Genomic DNA, 17240 nt, shown 5'->3' with positions numbered 1-17240 from the left:
GGATCGAAAGAGGAAAGACTGGAACAGACTCGGTGAGCGTTCTGCTGCAGATGCAGAATAACGTGAAGCACGTTTCATCTATCGGGTGTGGTTTAAATAGCCTTGGAGTGATGAGGCGTCTTCTTCCACGGCCCCGCCTAGGTAAGAAAAGAGTTCCCGTTTCCAGAAGAGTTCCAGTGCTGTATCCAGGGAGTGGAGCTGCCCCACCCAGGTAAGAAAGTAGTTCCTGTTCACAGAGGGCTTCTAAGTGGCTGGTAAGTAAGCAGCATGGTCTGCTGCAGGTAAGTCCACCCAAGCACTCTCACACCAATTATGAGCCCGGCGCTTCCAGTGCCGGGACCGATGGTTTTGATGAGCCTGGTGCAACCGGCGCCAGGACAGGGTCCAAAAGGTCCCAGTAGGGACCGGCTGGTGCCTAGGATTAGGGTTAGGGGCCTGCTTCCAAGGACGTTGGGCTGGTTCTGGCTCCTTGGAAACAGTGATCATGACACTTGGACCAAGACGGTCCCATTAGCATAGACATTAATGATGGCCTTAGAGGAGCGGAAGGGGGCCAGGAGGACATCCCAACGGGTGCCACCATTAATGGGAGAAGAGGAGAAAGGAGAGAGCACAGAGACCATATGAAGGGTCCATAGGTCAGGCCAAGGCACAAAAAAGAGGATGTCAGTAAGAGTTTCCTTGGAGCAGGCACTGGTATAGGTGTCAGCAATAGGGAGGCCTGGGTTGGAGACCAGGATGTCCTTTTTAAACTTTTTCCTACCAGATTTAGTGAGGAGAGCAGGATAGTCGATGGAGAAGCAGTTAGAGAAGATAGGCGAGATAGAGAGCACCATGGAGTAGGAGGGAGTGGGGGGGAAGACAGACGATGCGAGAGCCCGCAGACAGGAATATAGCGTCAGGCACAGGTTTACCACAGTTCAGAACAACAACAGTAATGCGTATTAGGTACACAGTGGAGAGCCCACCTAAGTTTGAGAATCCTGCGAGGGGAGAAAAACCCTAGTTTACCACATTTCAGAAACAACAGCAGTAATGCGTATTAGGTACACAGTGGAGAGCCCACCTAAGTTTGAGAATCCTGCGAGGGGAGGAAAAACCCTAGTTTACCACATTTCAGAAACAACAACAGTAATGCGTATTAGGTACACAGTGGAGAGCCCACCTAAGTTTGAGAATCCTGCGAGGGGAGAAAAACCCTAGTTGACCACATTTCAGAACAACAACAGTAATGCGTATTAGGTAAACAGTGGAGAGCCCACCTAAGTTTGAGAATCCTGCGAGGGAAGTAAAACCCTAGTTTAGCACATTTCAGAAACAACAGCAGTAATGCGTATTAGGTACACAGTGGAGAGCCCACCTAAGTTTGAGAATCCTGCGAGGGGAGAAAAACCCTAGTTTACCACATTTCAGAAACAACAGCAGTAATGCGTATTAGGTACACAGTGGAGAGCCCACCTAAGTTTGAGAATCCTGCGAGGGGAGAAAAACCCTAGTTTACCACATTTCAGAAACAACAGCAGTAATGCGTATTAGGTACACAGTGGAGAGCCCACCTAAGTTTGAGAATCCTGCGAGGGGAGAAAAACTCTAGTTTACCACATTTCAGAAACAAAAACAGTAATGCGTATTAGGTACACAGTGGAGAGCCCACCTAAGTTTGAGAATCCTGCGAGGGGAGAAAACCCTAGTTAACCACAACTGTTGGACACAGTGAGGTGAAGACACCAATGCGAATGTAGTGACCCGGTGTTGGTGGGGTGGGCCGGGAGAAGGTGGAGATAGCAAGTGATGCAGGCGCCTGGCGTCCCCTGCGGACACCTGCAGACACACAGGGAGCCGCAACTGTAGGAGTCGCCCTTGGCCTAGGGGCCCTTAGCCACAGGGGGCTGCCGGGCAGAGGGCTGCCCAGGAGGGAATGGTTATAGGAAGAGGAAGGGGACGGGGGTGTGGGGGCCAGGGAGGTGGGAGGGAGAGGAGGACCAGGAAGTGGGAGGGGAGGGGAGAGCAGGCACAACAACACGCTCAGGGCACGGATGCAAAAGGCATCCAAGGAAAAACACTTTTTACTCACGGAGGCCCGCTAGGGCCAGGCAGGGCTTCCTAGGCCAATACTTCCAGCAGGGCTACCGGCGACCGCTCTCCCACGCTCAGCTCAACAAAGAAGCGAGCAGGGGGAGCGGGCGTCGAGTAGCCCAGAAGGGAGGCAGCCGGACAGCCAATCAGAGGGGGGGGCGGGCGGGCATGGAGGCGGGAGGGAGAGGAGGACCAGGAAGTGGGAGGGGAGGGGAGAGCAGGCACAACAACGCGCTCAGAGCGCGGATGCAAAAGGCATCCAAGGAAAAAAAACACTTGTTACTCACGGAGGCCCGCTAGGGCCAGGCAGGGCTTCCTAGGCATATACTTCCAGCAGGGCTACCGGCGACCGCTCTCCCACGCTCAGCTCAGCTCAGCTCAGCTCAGCTCAACAAAGAGCTGTTTCCTTTTTTTCTGCATTACAATTATGTATACCGTGGCATGTATGTCCATTTGTATTTAATCTATCTAGATGTTATCCAAATCATGCATGTCATTATCTACATTTGCACAATATTTGTAAATGAACGTGCTGTTATCACATAGAGCTCAACCCTGAAGATGGAATTATTTTCCAAAATGCATTGGCTAATGAGCTCATAAGGCTAAGAATGCTTTTTCACCTCTCTGAAAAATGATTAAATATTTGATTTGGGCATTTCACGAAACGCACATATGTATTGATTTCATAATTTACCAAGAAATGGTGAACTAAGCATATGAATATTGCAGCTTTTTTACAAGAGCACTCTGCGAGCGCCGGGCAAACCTTGCGGTCCCACTCGGTTATTTTCTCATCACAATTATGAGACCCACTACACTCCAATACAACACTCAGCAACAAAACAATGGCACTCAATTTGACGGAGCATCAAATGGAAGGGTTGCCACTTTCAGAGGAGCAGCCATAGTAGGTGGGAACCCCTTTTCATTTCCTGGGACCCATACATATCCCGACTAGGACAGCCCACAGAAAGCATTTGAGAGTCCAGTCCTGTAGACAACCATCCACCCTGAAGAGGAACCCTTGGTGGGGGCGGGGATAGGAAACAAACAATTCATTTTCATGGTTGATTCGGGTGCAACTAAATCATGTATCATGGAGGGGAATTTTCCATTATCAGGCAAAGCTCTTGACACACAGGGATTTTCTGGGGCGATTTCTACGGTTCTATACACCAAAGAATTGGACATAAGGGAGAGAGGGTAGGCAGTGTGTCCTCCATTTTTGTACTCAGCAAGTTCCCCAGTAAACTTGTTGGGCAGGGGCCTGCTCAGCAAGTTGAATATGACGACATAATTCACAGAACACAGAGTTGTTTGTTCCACGCCAGGGATGTGTACAATACGAGCAATGTTGATTATACATGCAATGAGAGGAGAAGTGGTAGTCCGCGGTATCCCTGTGGACCCTGATATGTTCATATACGGTATAACTGTGCTTGTGGAGGCAGTGCCTCAAATTGCTAAACAATGCTGCGAGTACCCACAGATTTTATCTTCCGCCCAGTCGTGTCATCCGAATTGGTGGCAAGAACAATATTGTCCCTGGATTTGCAAGAATTGTTGCTGTCAAACAGAAGAGTTGTTGTGATAGGGATAGACAAGGACGGGTGCGAGTAGCGCACAATGCTTTGCATTGATCCAACAATACTGTTGAAGAAAGTGCAAGGTGCAGATTTGTTTGAGAATAGTGACACAGATGGAGAGATAGTGCTAAAGATTTGCATCCCCTGCGAAAAAAATGGTACAATATCGGAAGGTGCAGTATCCCCTGATGGCAGTTGTGACCACGCCCCAATTGTTGAGGAAGACTTACAATATGTCCCAGAGAAGCTGTGGGCTGCTCAAGGATGTGACCCCAGTGCATATAACGTTGATGCCAGGGGCAGTTCTACCCCGAGTGAAACAAAACCCACTATCAAGGGATGCAGAAGAGGGAATAGCATCCACTATACAGGCTCTACTGGACCAAGGCATGATTGTGCCATCCACATCCCCATGTAACCAAAGAGCTATGCTGTCATAAAGGCAATGGGTGCTAATTGGAGGATGATCCAGGACTAACGCCCCCTCAATGACGTAGTACAGAAGGAATTTCCGGTAATTCCTAACCCAGCAACCATTTTGTGTAGCATCCCCAAGGAAGCAACCCACTTTACAGTAGTGGATTTCAAAAATATTTTCTATTTGATGACACTGCACCCCGAGTCACAGTACCTCACTGCCTTTACCCAGGGTGGGAGGCACTTTGAACATACTAGATGCCCCAAGGGTACTGTGAGAGCCTGAGTATTTTCAACAGAATACAGCATGTTGATTTAGGGAACATTCAACGTGCCATCAGGGTCATCCAGTATGTGGATGACCTGCTGGTGTCCAGTGACAGTGAGCAACACTGCCGAAGGGACTCAATCATACTTCTGCAACTGCTGGCTAGCAGGGGGCCCAGGGTGGACAAAGCAAAATTACAATACTGCCAGCAAGAGTGTTATATTTGGTTCAGTTAATATCAGCAAATGGAAAGAGAATTGTACCGGACAGGGCAGCTTCAGTGCGTGCCACTCCCCGACCAACGACAGTGAAGGACCTGCAGAAATTCTTGGGGCTATGTAACTACTGCAGAGCGTGGATTCTAGACTATCCAGCATACACAAGGCCGCACCTGCAGGCCATCTAGGAAGGTCAGAAAGGGAAAACAAAAATAGAATGGACAGCAGACATGATCCAATAGGTTGATGACCCGAAAGAAGTGATTTGCACAGCCCCAATACTCGTCGTCCCAGATTATCCTTGGGAGTTTTATTTTTTCTCACACTCTAATGGCCTACTCATGACTGCGGTGCTAACTCAGAAAAGTATGATGGCCCACAAGCCATTGGCCTACTACAGCGGCGCATTAGATTCGGTGATGCAAGGACAGTTCGTGTGTGAACAAGCTCTTGCTGCAGCAGCATTCACAATCGAAAAGAGCTCTACGATAGTCATAGCCTGCTCCATCACTTTGTATGTAGAACATTCAGTATTCACCATTCTAGAGAGGCCCACATCTAGCTTAGCAACATAAAGATCCTCAGCGTTTCAGATCAGTCTCTCAAAACCACAAATTCGCCATTTTCTCGTTATTTTTTATTTGTTAATAATTCATTTGTTATTTTTAATTAGTTAAATTGACTGTATACCACATTCACGTGGTGCGCTGCAAGACAGTGAATCGCGCCACCTTTCTGACTGAAATGTGTACTGACGAAGATTTAGCAGCACAGGACTGTGCCACATACAAGGGGCAAGGGACAGTGCACTGGGAGAGGGGAGGTATACTTAGTCAATGGGTAAGCAACAATCGACCAAGAAACAGGGGGAGTATGAGACATTAATTATGAAAAGATTGCCGATGCATTTTTCAGCTCAAGTGGCAGAACTCATAGCACTGATTGAAGTGCTGCGAACATCACAAGGGTGCTGCATGGCCATTTATTCGGATTCGGCCTAAGTCACCACAATGGTACACACTGGTTGGTCATGGTGGAGCTGCAGGGGCTCCCGAAAGGCCGATAGATCCCCAGTGCAGCATGCAGCACTGCTAGATATGTTAATATCAGCGCTGTCACAACCATCTGTAGTGGCGGTCATCAAGTGCGCCGCCCTCACTAACGGGACAGACACAATTTCTCTCAGAAACGCCACTGTGGATGCAGCAGCCATAATGGCGGCCTGTCTCCAAAATTCTGCACATGCCGAGTACACAGTAACCACGCCTGAGGCCAGTAACTAGACACACCTTACAGTGCACTGCCCATTGCACAGTTCATCGGATTACAGTCCCTGACTCCACTCCCACGGCAAAGGAACCACCAACTAGTTCAGCACAGCCTGTGAGTCGGAAGATAGTCAACCGGACTGTGTTAGGCTCACGGTTGCAGTGGCAACAGTAAGAAGATAATTAGACAAGAAGTCTTTTGTAAACACATTGGTACCAGAGATAGAGTGGTCATGCACCACGGGGAGCCCAGTGGAAGGTCTCTGGCTGGTACCTCTCTTAAGAACAAAGAGACTGTATTGAATATTGGGAAGAAAGAAGACTACAAGTACCAAGAGGCCATATGGAAGGCCGGTATAGGGTGTTAAGGTGGTCATACAAGGCTCGAGCCAAATCCCTTGTACAATCGAAAGTCCTTAACCCATTGCCAAAGTTTTTACATTGTGAAACAGGTGTTTTCGCCCAGCTGAGGGAAACGCTGCGCGAACTGTGAATGTGTGAAAACCATGATTGCCGTATGCAAACAGAGTGACCCAGCGAGATGAGATTGCCCTTCGGAAGTCTCTGTTTGAATTAGCAAAATGCTTTGGAAGGTTTGAGCCTGGATGAGGGGGACCTCAGTAAAACCAAAGGGATTGTTTAAAAAGGCATTAAGACTGGTGAATAAGCAAATAAGAGGATTGTGATTGAAAGGAGATAGTAAACCTGACTGAGGGAATCAAGAGACAAATTGTGAAGAAGATAAGTGAATAGCATTGTGATGACAAGTATGGACCTGACTGAGGGATGTCCACAGCGAATGGTTGGTCTGAGCCCGACTGAGGGAGGCTGATGACCGAGAGAAGGATCGGAGCCCGGCTGATGGTGGATACAAGGGTGCAGGGTAATAACTTGACGAAAAAAAGGATAACGGAAGGAACTTTTGTTTTGTTGTTTTGAAGTATTAGGCCCTCTGAAGCAAGAGAATTTTGCATTGGAAGAGACTTGGGCACAGACGGCCCTGATATAGAGAAAAGGGACTGTAAGCTTGTGCTGGAGAAGCCCAGGAGTGTGCTGTGCTCGAGAGTCCCGTCTTGTCCCGTGATAACAACATGGGGAAGAGAGACACCGGCCCTAACATCCTGACTTATCATTTTGTAAACACTACTTTCTTTTCTTGTGAACATTATCCCACACTTTTGTAGCACAGCGGCAAGGATTGGCTGGCAATAGTTCTTTTTTAGTATAGGCCCTTTTTAATTGACTAGACTCCACAAGGACTGTATTATTATTATTTGATGGTTGTAGCTTGCTCCCATCTTAGATTTAGCTTTAGATTAGGAGATTTCCCCACCCACTTTACAGTTTAATAAACACCCTTGAAATGTGATCACTTGTGTCTGCCTTACTTTGATGTCAAGCCTTCCTTACAGGTCACAAAGGGAGTGTAAAAAATAGCCCACGGAATTACTGTGGAGACAGGAGAGCTCCGGCGAAGCAGTAATGCCTCATGAGCAATTGGCAATTGCATTTGAAAAGTTACACTACCCCTCCCACAGTTCCAAACACATTGCAGTGGACATACAGGAAGATTGGTTTATACCTAACCATGAGGAGAACCTCACCAACATGGTCATACACTGCACTAGATGCCAGAGTTTCAACACCAGGGCCACCTTGAGGGTCACCCTGACCCCCCTACTCGGCCGTTCCACGAGTTACACATAGACTAAGCTGATATAGGTGAGAAATGTAATGGGTCAAGATACCTTATTGTCGTTGTCTGTCCCTTCTCCAGGTCGGTTGAAGTGGTACCTTGTGCACATCCGGATGGCAAATGTGCTGCCAGGTTTTTGGTTTGCAAGGTTTTCCCTCGATGGGGTGTGTGCAAAGTATTAATGTCCGACAATGGCACAAAGTTGTTCAATACAATGTTTCAGCATATCACATCCCTACTTGGCAGTAAGCACCGGATGTGTTCAATTAGCCACCCCAGCCCAACGGCTTTGTGGAGAGGATCAACAGGCTTCTTAAATGCAAACGATCTAAACTTTTCACCATGTTAAAAAAGCACTGGGTGCACTGCTTGCCCCTTGCCCTCTTCAGTTTACGCATGCAACCTAGCAAGGACCATCATTTATGACCCCATGAAGTGGTCCCTGGCTGGTGAATTCCCACTCCCATATCCCCCATCAGGAGGGTATCAGATGCCCATAGGACAGAAGCAGAGCTAGGAGAGGAGTTCAAAGAATATCTGACAACCCTAACAGGAGCAATTAAATGTGTCTCCCAACAAATTGAACCGCCTAGAACAGAGGAGATGGAGACACCAGATACAGCTGATGCGACACCCAGAGGTTCCCAGCCCACTGAGCTGCTGCTACCTGGTGAGTTTGTGTAGGTATGCAGCTTTGACTTCGATACTGGATAGACCTGTCAGACGTTCATAGGGCGCCACCAGACATTACACCCGACCTCTTTTAAATTGAGGTGGTGGCCATCTACCTCACTGCCCCAGCAACTACCAATATATATTAACCTTGCCCCTTTATACATATATCATTCCAACGTGCGCAAGCACAGCTGTGAGTTTAATATCTCAAAGAGCACTCTTGTTGGTTCTTTCCTTTTTTTCCCTTCCCTCTCTCTTTCTCTCTCTCCCTTTCTCTCTCTTTGTCTGTAGTGATATTAGCACTTTGTTTGTCCCTTTCTTCATTGTGTGCATTTTGTTTTTCTTGCAGACGAAACAGAAGATGGCATTGTCGTCATAAAATAATTTATTGACTAATAGAAGAGATTATAGCTATTCCACTGTCAATACACATGCATATTCTTACATGTGTGGGATTCACTTTATTTTAGGGGTCTTCACCACTTTAATGTTGTTTTTGGGGAATTTATTGGGAGCATTGTTTATATGGGGAGGTCATATAAAAGGGAGGGAGAAATGGTGTATATGCAAACGTCACTAATGTCACTATAGAAATGAATAACAGTAGCTATGGAATGGCAGTACCCCTCTCAGGCAACTACGCTTCAGATACGGCCTTGGTAAACAAAATATATCTCATCATTCAGGCATGGATGGCCACACACGGTCTATGTCTAAATGATGAGAAAACCGAAATCCTGCTCCTCGGATCCAATACCAATCTCAAAAAACTCAGCTCCAACTATAAGGCCTTCAACATTGATGGCAATACCATCACAGTGGCCAAAACAGTGAAAACACTAGGCTTTCACCTTGATGCAACCATGTCACTAAAAAAACAAGTCAACTCACTAGCATCCTCCACCGCCTACACATGCAAGCTAATTAGGGCATGTAGAGCCTTCCTCACCCAAACTAGCTGCATCATCATAGCCAACGCCCTAATACTATCCAGACTGGACTATTGCAACGCCATGTACCTAGGAGCCAACAAATGCATAACCAACAAACTACAGACACTACAAAACAACGCTCTCAGAACAGCCCTCAACCTACCCTCTAAGGAACACATCTCCAACAAAAGAAGAGAACACAAATGGCTTAAAATCCATGACCGCATCTCCCTCAAAACGGCATCACTCACCCACAAATGCTTAAACAACGCAGCCCCCCCCCTATCTCGCATCCAGAATAAAGAAAAAAACATCCACCCGCCCCACCAGATCGATCAATTCCTACTGCCTGCAGGTACCCAATTTCAGACAAAAGAAAACCGGCGGCAGCAGCTTCCCTGTCCTGGCAGCCCAACACTGGAACGCCCTCCCACTCCACATTAGGACAGACCAATCCTACTATAGCTTCAGGCGAAACACCCTCACTTGGCTGCGGGCCAATGATCCTCACGACTAACCCTGCCATCTAATCTGATCATGCCAATGCTATAACCTGACTACCACGCACAGCCTTAAATTTGTAAATATGTAAATGCAACCGAACTGCTCCTACGCACAGTATTAATATGTAAATTTGTAAACCTTCGCTCAATTATATGTATATATGCACATCCCACACAATGTAACTGTAAATGCAATGCACTTTTTCTCATGCCTATCTTATTCTGTAACCAAGTTTTTAAGTAATCCTATCTTCCTGACCTCTGTTGCGCCCTGTTACCTCTGGGTTTTGCGCGCTATACTAAATAAATAAACAAACAAATAAATAAATAAAATTAACAGTTATAACACAACAGCCAACAAATCAGCAACTATGTTTGTGTTGTCGATTATGAGTGTGCTAGTGGAACATTATTTTCCAGAGTTGAGAAATGTTTTAAATAATTTTAGCATACAGAATAACATTAGTAGTAGTAAAATACTTAGCAAACATTTACCACTGCGTAGAAGGATGAAACGGCAAACATGAAAGAAGTATGATGCTTATCGAGGATTGGGTTTGGATGCAATTGAGGATATAAGACACCTTGAGTTAACAAATAGCTGGCATACTTACATGACTGCGGTAGGCAGAGATAGAGTGAATGGAGGTTGTTATGTGTGCTCCCTTATTCCAAACGTGTCAGTGGCCCCCAAGGTACAAGTATCACAAGCCGTACCAATCATAGAGGCACAATGCCTAGTTCATCTTGCACCATGTAGGATTAAGGGCACCTTCCAGGCACACAGCGTCAAACTTGAACTGGCAGATTCAGACCCCCTGCAAAGCAACAAGTATGGAGATATTAAATGCTTGCAATTACCATATTTAGTGATTGAAGGGCTCAAGTACGTTAACAGCAGATGGCAAAAGACTACAAATAGCTGTATGGCAGAGGGCCTCGTAGGGCACGAAGAGGAGCTTGTGGCTAAAGTAGAAGCAATATGCGTACCAATATGGACAGAGCACATCACAAAGTTAACATGGATCGCGGCAATGGAGAAACCAGTGAAAGTGCACAGGAAGAGGTATATGAACTTAGTTTCTACAGTGCAGAATATACAGAGATCGGGTCATTATAGCACATAAATCACAGCAGTTCATGGTCTAGGGGTTTGCATGAAGAAAGAAGGTGGAATACAACGAGGGGATTGGTTTGATGCCGCCTTTGACTGGGCCCCATCCTGGTTGGGTACCATTGTGAAGATGCTGGTGCCTGTATTCATCTTGGTCATCTTCTGTACCTGTCAAATGGCTCTTCCGTGTTGTGCCAAAGCAGTGCCTAGTAGCGCAATGATGATAGTGCCAATTGGGGGTTAATAAATGCCTCACAATACAAAAGATAACGAAGTACAGACTGCCAGCCCAATACCCTGCATGGTTGCAATGCCATATGGTAACGAAGTTGACCGCTTGTATCATACTGTTGTTGTTCCACCCCATGACCCTGAAAATTATGCTGAGGTATGGGTAGATTTAGCAGGGGATGGCAGGTGAAATTACATGGCATGCACACCTGAGGAATATGTGCATAGGGGGAACGTTTGCGTAGAGCCTGAATGCCAATAAAGGGTACCCCACCATATGAAGAAGATGAGAGACGCCAGCGGGAGTGCAGGCAGGCAAGGGAGTTTGTCATTGTAAAAGTAACGAAAGGGGGTAATGTTGGGAAGGGGCAAACCCATCTCACCCCCTAGGCGCTTTAAGGTAAGGTGACCTGCATTCGAAGCACTATAGTGATTCAGGGGTGCGGGGGTCATGTAGAGACCTCCATATGCTATGTGAAATAGACCTTTAGACACAGTGCCTGTGTGGGAGCAGCTGCAATTTTGTTGATGTTAGGCACCATAGCTAAAGTACATTCAGTGTGCTATAGTCCCAGGCTGCAACACGAAAGGGGACATTTAGTTAGGTCTAAATGCACATGGAAAAGACCTGCACCCCCAGCATCCACAGAAATCTCCCTTTGTTTTAAAATTGTTGCTAATGTGTTCTCCACTGACAAGGAATGCACCATACAAGGCCATGAGAGACAGAGCCCAGCGCCTGGGTGCACGTGTTCTCACACAAACCAAAGCAGACCACCAATCACCACCCAGTCCGCTGCAAGGAACAATCCTTAAGACTGCTCGAGTTCCAAGCCCCCTGAGTTCCATGGCCCAGGTGACCACAGACCACTGACTTTAAACTAATAAACCATGAAGATCTAAGAGAATGGCCATCACACGTTCATATTTACAATCACATGACTGGCCGGTTCTCTAATGGGAAATAGCTGCTTCAGTGTGAGTGGGCTAGTTCCCATTAGACGACGGACCGCTTGATCTCCTGTTGATCATCAACTTGTCCCGAATGTACTCTTTCTGATAATGTTCAAAACAACACTTTATAGCCAACCCTCAAAGTGCTGTAACAAACTCCTCAATGGTCTCACAATATTTCTGTTGTCTGATGGCAAATTGATAACAAGCCAAAATGTTATTCCCCTTCACCTCGCAATGTTTGTCCACCATGGCTATGCATATATCAAACTGGTTGCCGATCTTGATGCATTCAGCTAGTTTTAAGAAATTGTTGTCCTGCCCGAACTTGACAATGAAACAGTGCCTCTTTCTTTTTACTGAAATAATTAGGACCATATACTGCTAACATATACTTCTGGAATCTTTCTTTCCATTTAATAACCTAGGAATAACCCAGTGCCTGGTATATTTGCCATAATCTTTGAATTCGTTTCTGTTGCTTCCCTATTTTCGTGCTCTTGGTATTTGTCACCTTGTTCACAGGGACAAATGTCTGTAATCTCCCTTTTAAAGTGCAATGAAAATAAACCTCTCAGAGTAACAGCCAATTGTGCTACGGCATGCTCCCTTCTTTATATGTGCAAGTGTTTATTTCAGTCGCTAAAGTGCCTGTGGGACGTGCATAGCACGGAGCGCAGTGCCCGCAGTAAAGACCTTGAGCTTGTTACATAGCTGAGCAACAGACATGTCAACTCCTTATCATGACTAAAATTGACAGGTAACAACTTGCAACACCGGACTATGCATCATTGGATCACGTGTTCTGTCGTCTGCATTCACTGCTATGCTGCTAGGGTGCTTCCTGTGTCCTCATAGGCTCACGCACAGCCCAGATAATCCCCAATACATGCCTGGAGAGTCCCACTGAGCCACCATTCGACTGTGCAACTAACCCTGTACCTGCTCAGGCAGGGCAACCACAATCAATGGGAAGTGCAGGCTCTTTGTCATTGCCGCAACTGATCACCAGTTAAGGAAGTGAACCAGAACACAGCCAGTATGTGTGACTTAATTTCTTTTAAGTTAATCTTTATGCTGTAACAACTCTCTCTGTCCTCACCCTTACATCAACCACCATACAACTTGCCTTGCATTCTCTTCTAGTGTTCTCTGTTCACATTCCTCACCCATAACATTCCCTTGGCTGACATTCCTAACACTGTAAGGAGTCCCCCTTTCTTCTAGAGGACTTTATTCCCATGGCCACTTTCGGTATTCTAATATTACTCAACTAGAGTTGTATAGCCAAGTGGGAACGGTTCAGTTAGTCCCCCTCTAGTGCTCTATATTAGCATGGGTTGACCCTCCTCGGATTGACGACGCATTGGCCCTATTAGGCATGAAGATTTGTTTGTTCTCCTGGCCAGAAAGACCATTTGTCTGTCCTGGGCTTGATGATGCGCTGGCACTCCTGGGCTTGAAGATAAAGATAGGCCCTTCCAGGGGCCAGAAACTGATGATGTGATGCATCGGCAGGGCCAGAAACCGAAGAGAGGCCCACTCAGCTTGGTGTTGAGAGTTGAGGTCAGGGTGGTTTACCCAGGGTACTGCACTCCTCGTCTTTCCAATACCCCTCTCTATTTTTGATGGGATAGTTATTAGGTTAAGATGTACAACCAGGCACCAGCTAGCATACTTATTAATGTACAGAGGCCTTCTTCCACAGCATTTACCTTATTTTCAGGGTCCACCTTCTGCACTTCTTCCTTCCTCCACCTTCCTTTTCTTCCTCAGTACCTTTCCAAAAATGTTCCTCCATCGGTGGCCCTCAACTTCCTACACCGATTTTGTCTGTACCTTTTAAACTGTTCTCCAAGTAATTTCCTAATTTCTCTTGTGTCTCACCTTCCATCTCTCATTTTCCCCCTTGCTAGTTTTCCCCTCTTCACGCTGCTATCCCCTTTCTCTTCTTTTGATGCATCTTCACCTTCCTCTCACATCCACCTCAAGTCTTACTCTCCTTCAACTCCCTTTGCCTTCCATCGTCCTCTTTTACTCCACTCTTTACTGCAATGCTTGTTTCCAAACTCCCATACTAGACCTTCTACCAAAGCCTCCCTGTATAGTCCTGCCCCTTTTGATACTGGAAAAGGAAGGGTGTTAATTAATTTGCCCAACTCCTTGTGTGTACGTGACAAAGTGATTGGCTGTTCTCAGTAACTCACCATCTTCATATCTAGTGAGTCGTATCAGTTATAAATTGTCAGCTGTCAACTTGAAGTCAAGCAGCGCTGTCATGGTAGCTGCCTGACCCCACCATGGTGCCTCCTGCAGGCAGCTGTACAATAACTCTGCCAACCTTGAACCTTCTCATCTGCCAACTTCATTGCATACCCAAGCTCAAGTAGGTCTTTTGCACAGTCCATCCTGCAGACTGTGTATTCAAATGTACTTTTAGTGGGATCAAAGACGATAGCCACAGATCTGTTGGCCTTCTAATGCAGAGTTGTTCATTCTTCAAAACTCTACCAGGTCTTGAATTACAGACTGGTACCTGGCAAAGGATAAAGTGGATAGGGTAGACGCCTTGGTAATACCTTATATACTGCCTTTTATCTTTCTGAAGTGTTAGGCAGAATCCTGTGCAGTTCCCTTGGGGAACACTGCAAAAAGATTAAGACTACAGGAGTAAGCAGTAAACCCAATTAGTAGCAGTCTGCACCACTCAGATTTACCTGGTAGCTGTGGCTGAGCAGTCGGACTTCTCTCAAGAAGAGTAGGGCAGTATGCAGAGTATACACAATAGGGCCAAAACACAGTAGAGCAAACAAACACCGACCAGACCTTTGTATAAAAAGTATATCATTATTTATTTAAAACACACTTTATGGCATATACTACCACTCTCAATCAAAAGCAAATAGAAACACAGTCAGGTAAAGTATACACACCTCCCTCAATAGTTATCAGACAAGTCAGGGTTAAAACACTACTATTTGTTAGAACAGATGTGAGCGCTTAACCAAGATGGCACTCTGATAATGTAGTTAAAGGTAGAGAAAAAGGCAGAGCATAAGAATAAAACAGTTCCCAACACTTTTAAGAGTTCAGAGCAAGGGGAGAAAGGCAGGTTATACTGTAGAGCCAAAGTTCATAGGCCAGGCCCACTTTAAATGGAGCAAAACGAAATGTGCCCAGGAACACACGGTTTAACGTGCACTGAAAGTCTTTGCAGAGTGTTCAAAAGAGGTTGGGGGGATTCAAAAGATATAGTTAGGAGGCCTGGAGCCAACCCAGTTTAAAAGCCAATGATTTAAGGGTCACCTTTGACAATCTGTAGAAAGGGAGGCTAGGCAGGACACAGTACCTTAAAGAGAAAAGAAGTTCCAGCGGGGGCAGTTGTTCCTGGCAGTGGTTGAAGTTCATGGTTCCAACCAGGGGAAGAGAAGATCTCGTCGAGGAGGAAATATGGAGTCGTTGCACTGCACAGGGATGAAACCAGCCGCAGAGTTCCTGATTAAAAAGGTGCGGTCCTTTTATTCGCGGTCAAAAGTGGTGAGCTCGGCTACCCGGCCGCCGGGGTGCTTGGCACGGGCGATTCAACCAAGAGACGTCTTTGGAAGGTGAAAAGGGCGAACTGGTTAATCCCACCAGCTCAGGGGAAGAAGACTCGTCCAGCAGAAGATCTTCTCTTGTCGTTGGGAAAGTGGTGAGGTGGCTGCAGCAGGGCTTCACTGGTGGTGTCATCATTGCAGATGGCTCAGCGGCTTACCTCTTCGGATTCTTAGGTCCTGTGGCGACTTCTGAAGTTCCAGTCCCAAAGGCCCTGCTTTTATGCAGAAAAACCCCCATTCATCAGCTTAGCTGTCAATCACACATGCTAAGTGGTGAGCCGGGCGGCTCACCACTGGGCCAATCAGAGTAGAGTGTACTTGGGTTGCTAAGGCAATGCAGTCCAGGGTGCCAATTCTCCCCTCCACCCTTCCTGTGGAACCCATACAGAGTGGCACCATTTGGAGGGCTTCTGTGGAGAAGCCCACCAAAATAGTGGAACAAAGGGCTCGACCTTGGTCAGAGTTACAGAGAGGGACACAAACGCCATTTTAGAATCGAGTTCTGGCAAAAAGACCCAACCAGTGACTTAATATTAAAAAAATAAACTGGCGGTATCTTTAACATTGCACCAAAAAGTGGTGCGTTTAAAATCAATGGGAAAATCCCATAGAGAATATTCTGGTGGAATATTTTGCGTGGTAACCACTGCCACCAGCCAGAAACTCGACGAGGGGGGACGGGACAGTGCCCCCTCAAACAGACCCAGGGGTAATCGAATTACCCCTTACCAGTACTTCCACAATATGATGGTTTGTACTGGTTCTGTTCACAATTTTGGACTAGTAAAGCCAATGGTGACTTTACATGCCCTGGGAGACAGTAGTCAGTCCCAGGGTATGGAGTCTATGTTTGGGGGTCACTGTGACACCCCTGTGGTACTGCACTGAGGGTGCTGTGTACCACACATATACAAGAATAGATGATACCCTATGGAGTAGAAAGAAATCCCCATAGCCCATAAGCACACAAAGAGTCAAAGACACTCAAATCCTGCCTAAGAGTGGGAGGAAAAGAGTCTCACTCTTAGCAGGAGAAAAAAACAAACCCCAAAAATCCAGCAAAGCTGCTGGGGGACTCACTAGGTTTGGGAAATTAGCCTTATAAGAGAATTCTCCCTAACACTCGCCCCCCCCCCCCCAGACTGAGGGACAGGAGGATTGAATCCACTCCTGGATGAATCTCATACCTCTAATCAGTTATAAACACCCTAGAGAGACCATCAGCATTTTGGTGGTGACACCTTGACCTGTGTTCAATGGATAAATCAAAGGTTTTCCTTTGTAAGCTATATGACCTACAAACCCTTTGAGGAACATCTTCCTTGTTAAACTTATAGGGGATCTGGTTGACCAGTCCCTCAGAAGTTGGTACAACTTCTGAACCTGTGTTAGGCTTTTTCAAGGGGTCCTTATAAAGGATTCCCTTAGATCTAGAGGGGCCTCCAAGGTTCCTCACCACCTCTCTGTTGGGAGCAGGTTGGATCTCAGGCCTCTTGGTTTGAGGGTTTGGGGTTAGGCAATGTACCTGCTTCCCATTCCTCTTAGATCTTACCTCACCCTCCCAATACTAGGATTGGAGTTGGAATCTTCAGTAGAAGATCCAACAGTCTGAAGGTTTTTGGCCACCAGCACTGAGAATTACCAGTTCTCTTAGGCCTAGTTAGCGGTCCGATTGGTCTATCCACCTCTTCCTCAGAAGCAGG

Source organism: Ambystoma mexicanum, chromosome 5q (genome assembly GCF_040938575.1).
Source record: "Ambystoma mexicanum isolate Mex_15411 chromosome 5q, UKY_AmexF1_1, whole genome shotgun sequence".
Classification (NCBI taxonomy): Eukaryota; Metazoa; Chordata; class Amphibia; order Caudata; family Ambystomatidae; genus Ambystoma; species Ambystoma mexicanum.
The sequence above is the reverse complement of the archived record's forward strand: the minus strand, read 5'-3'. Positions refer to the sequence as shown.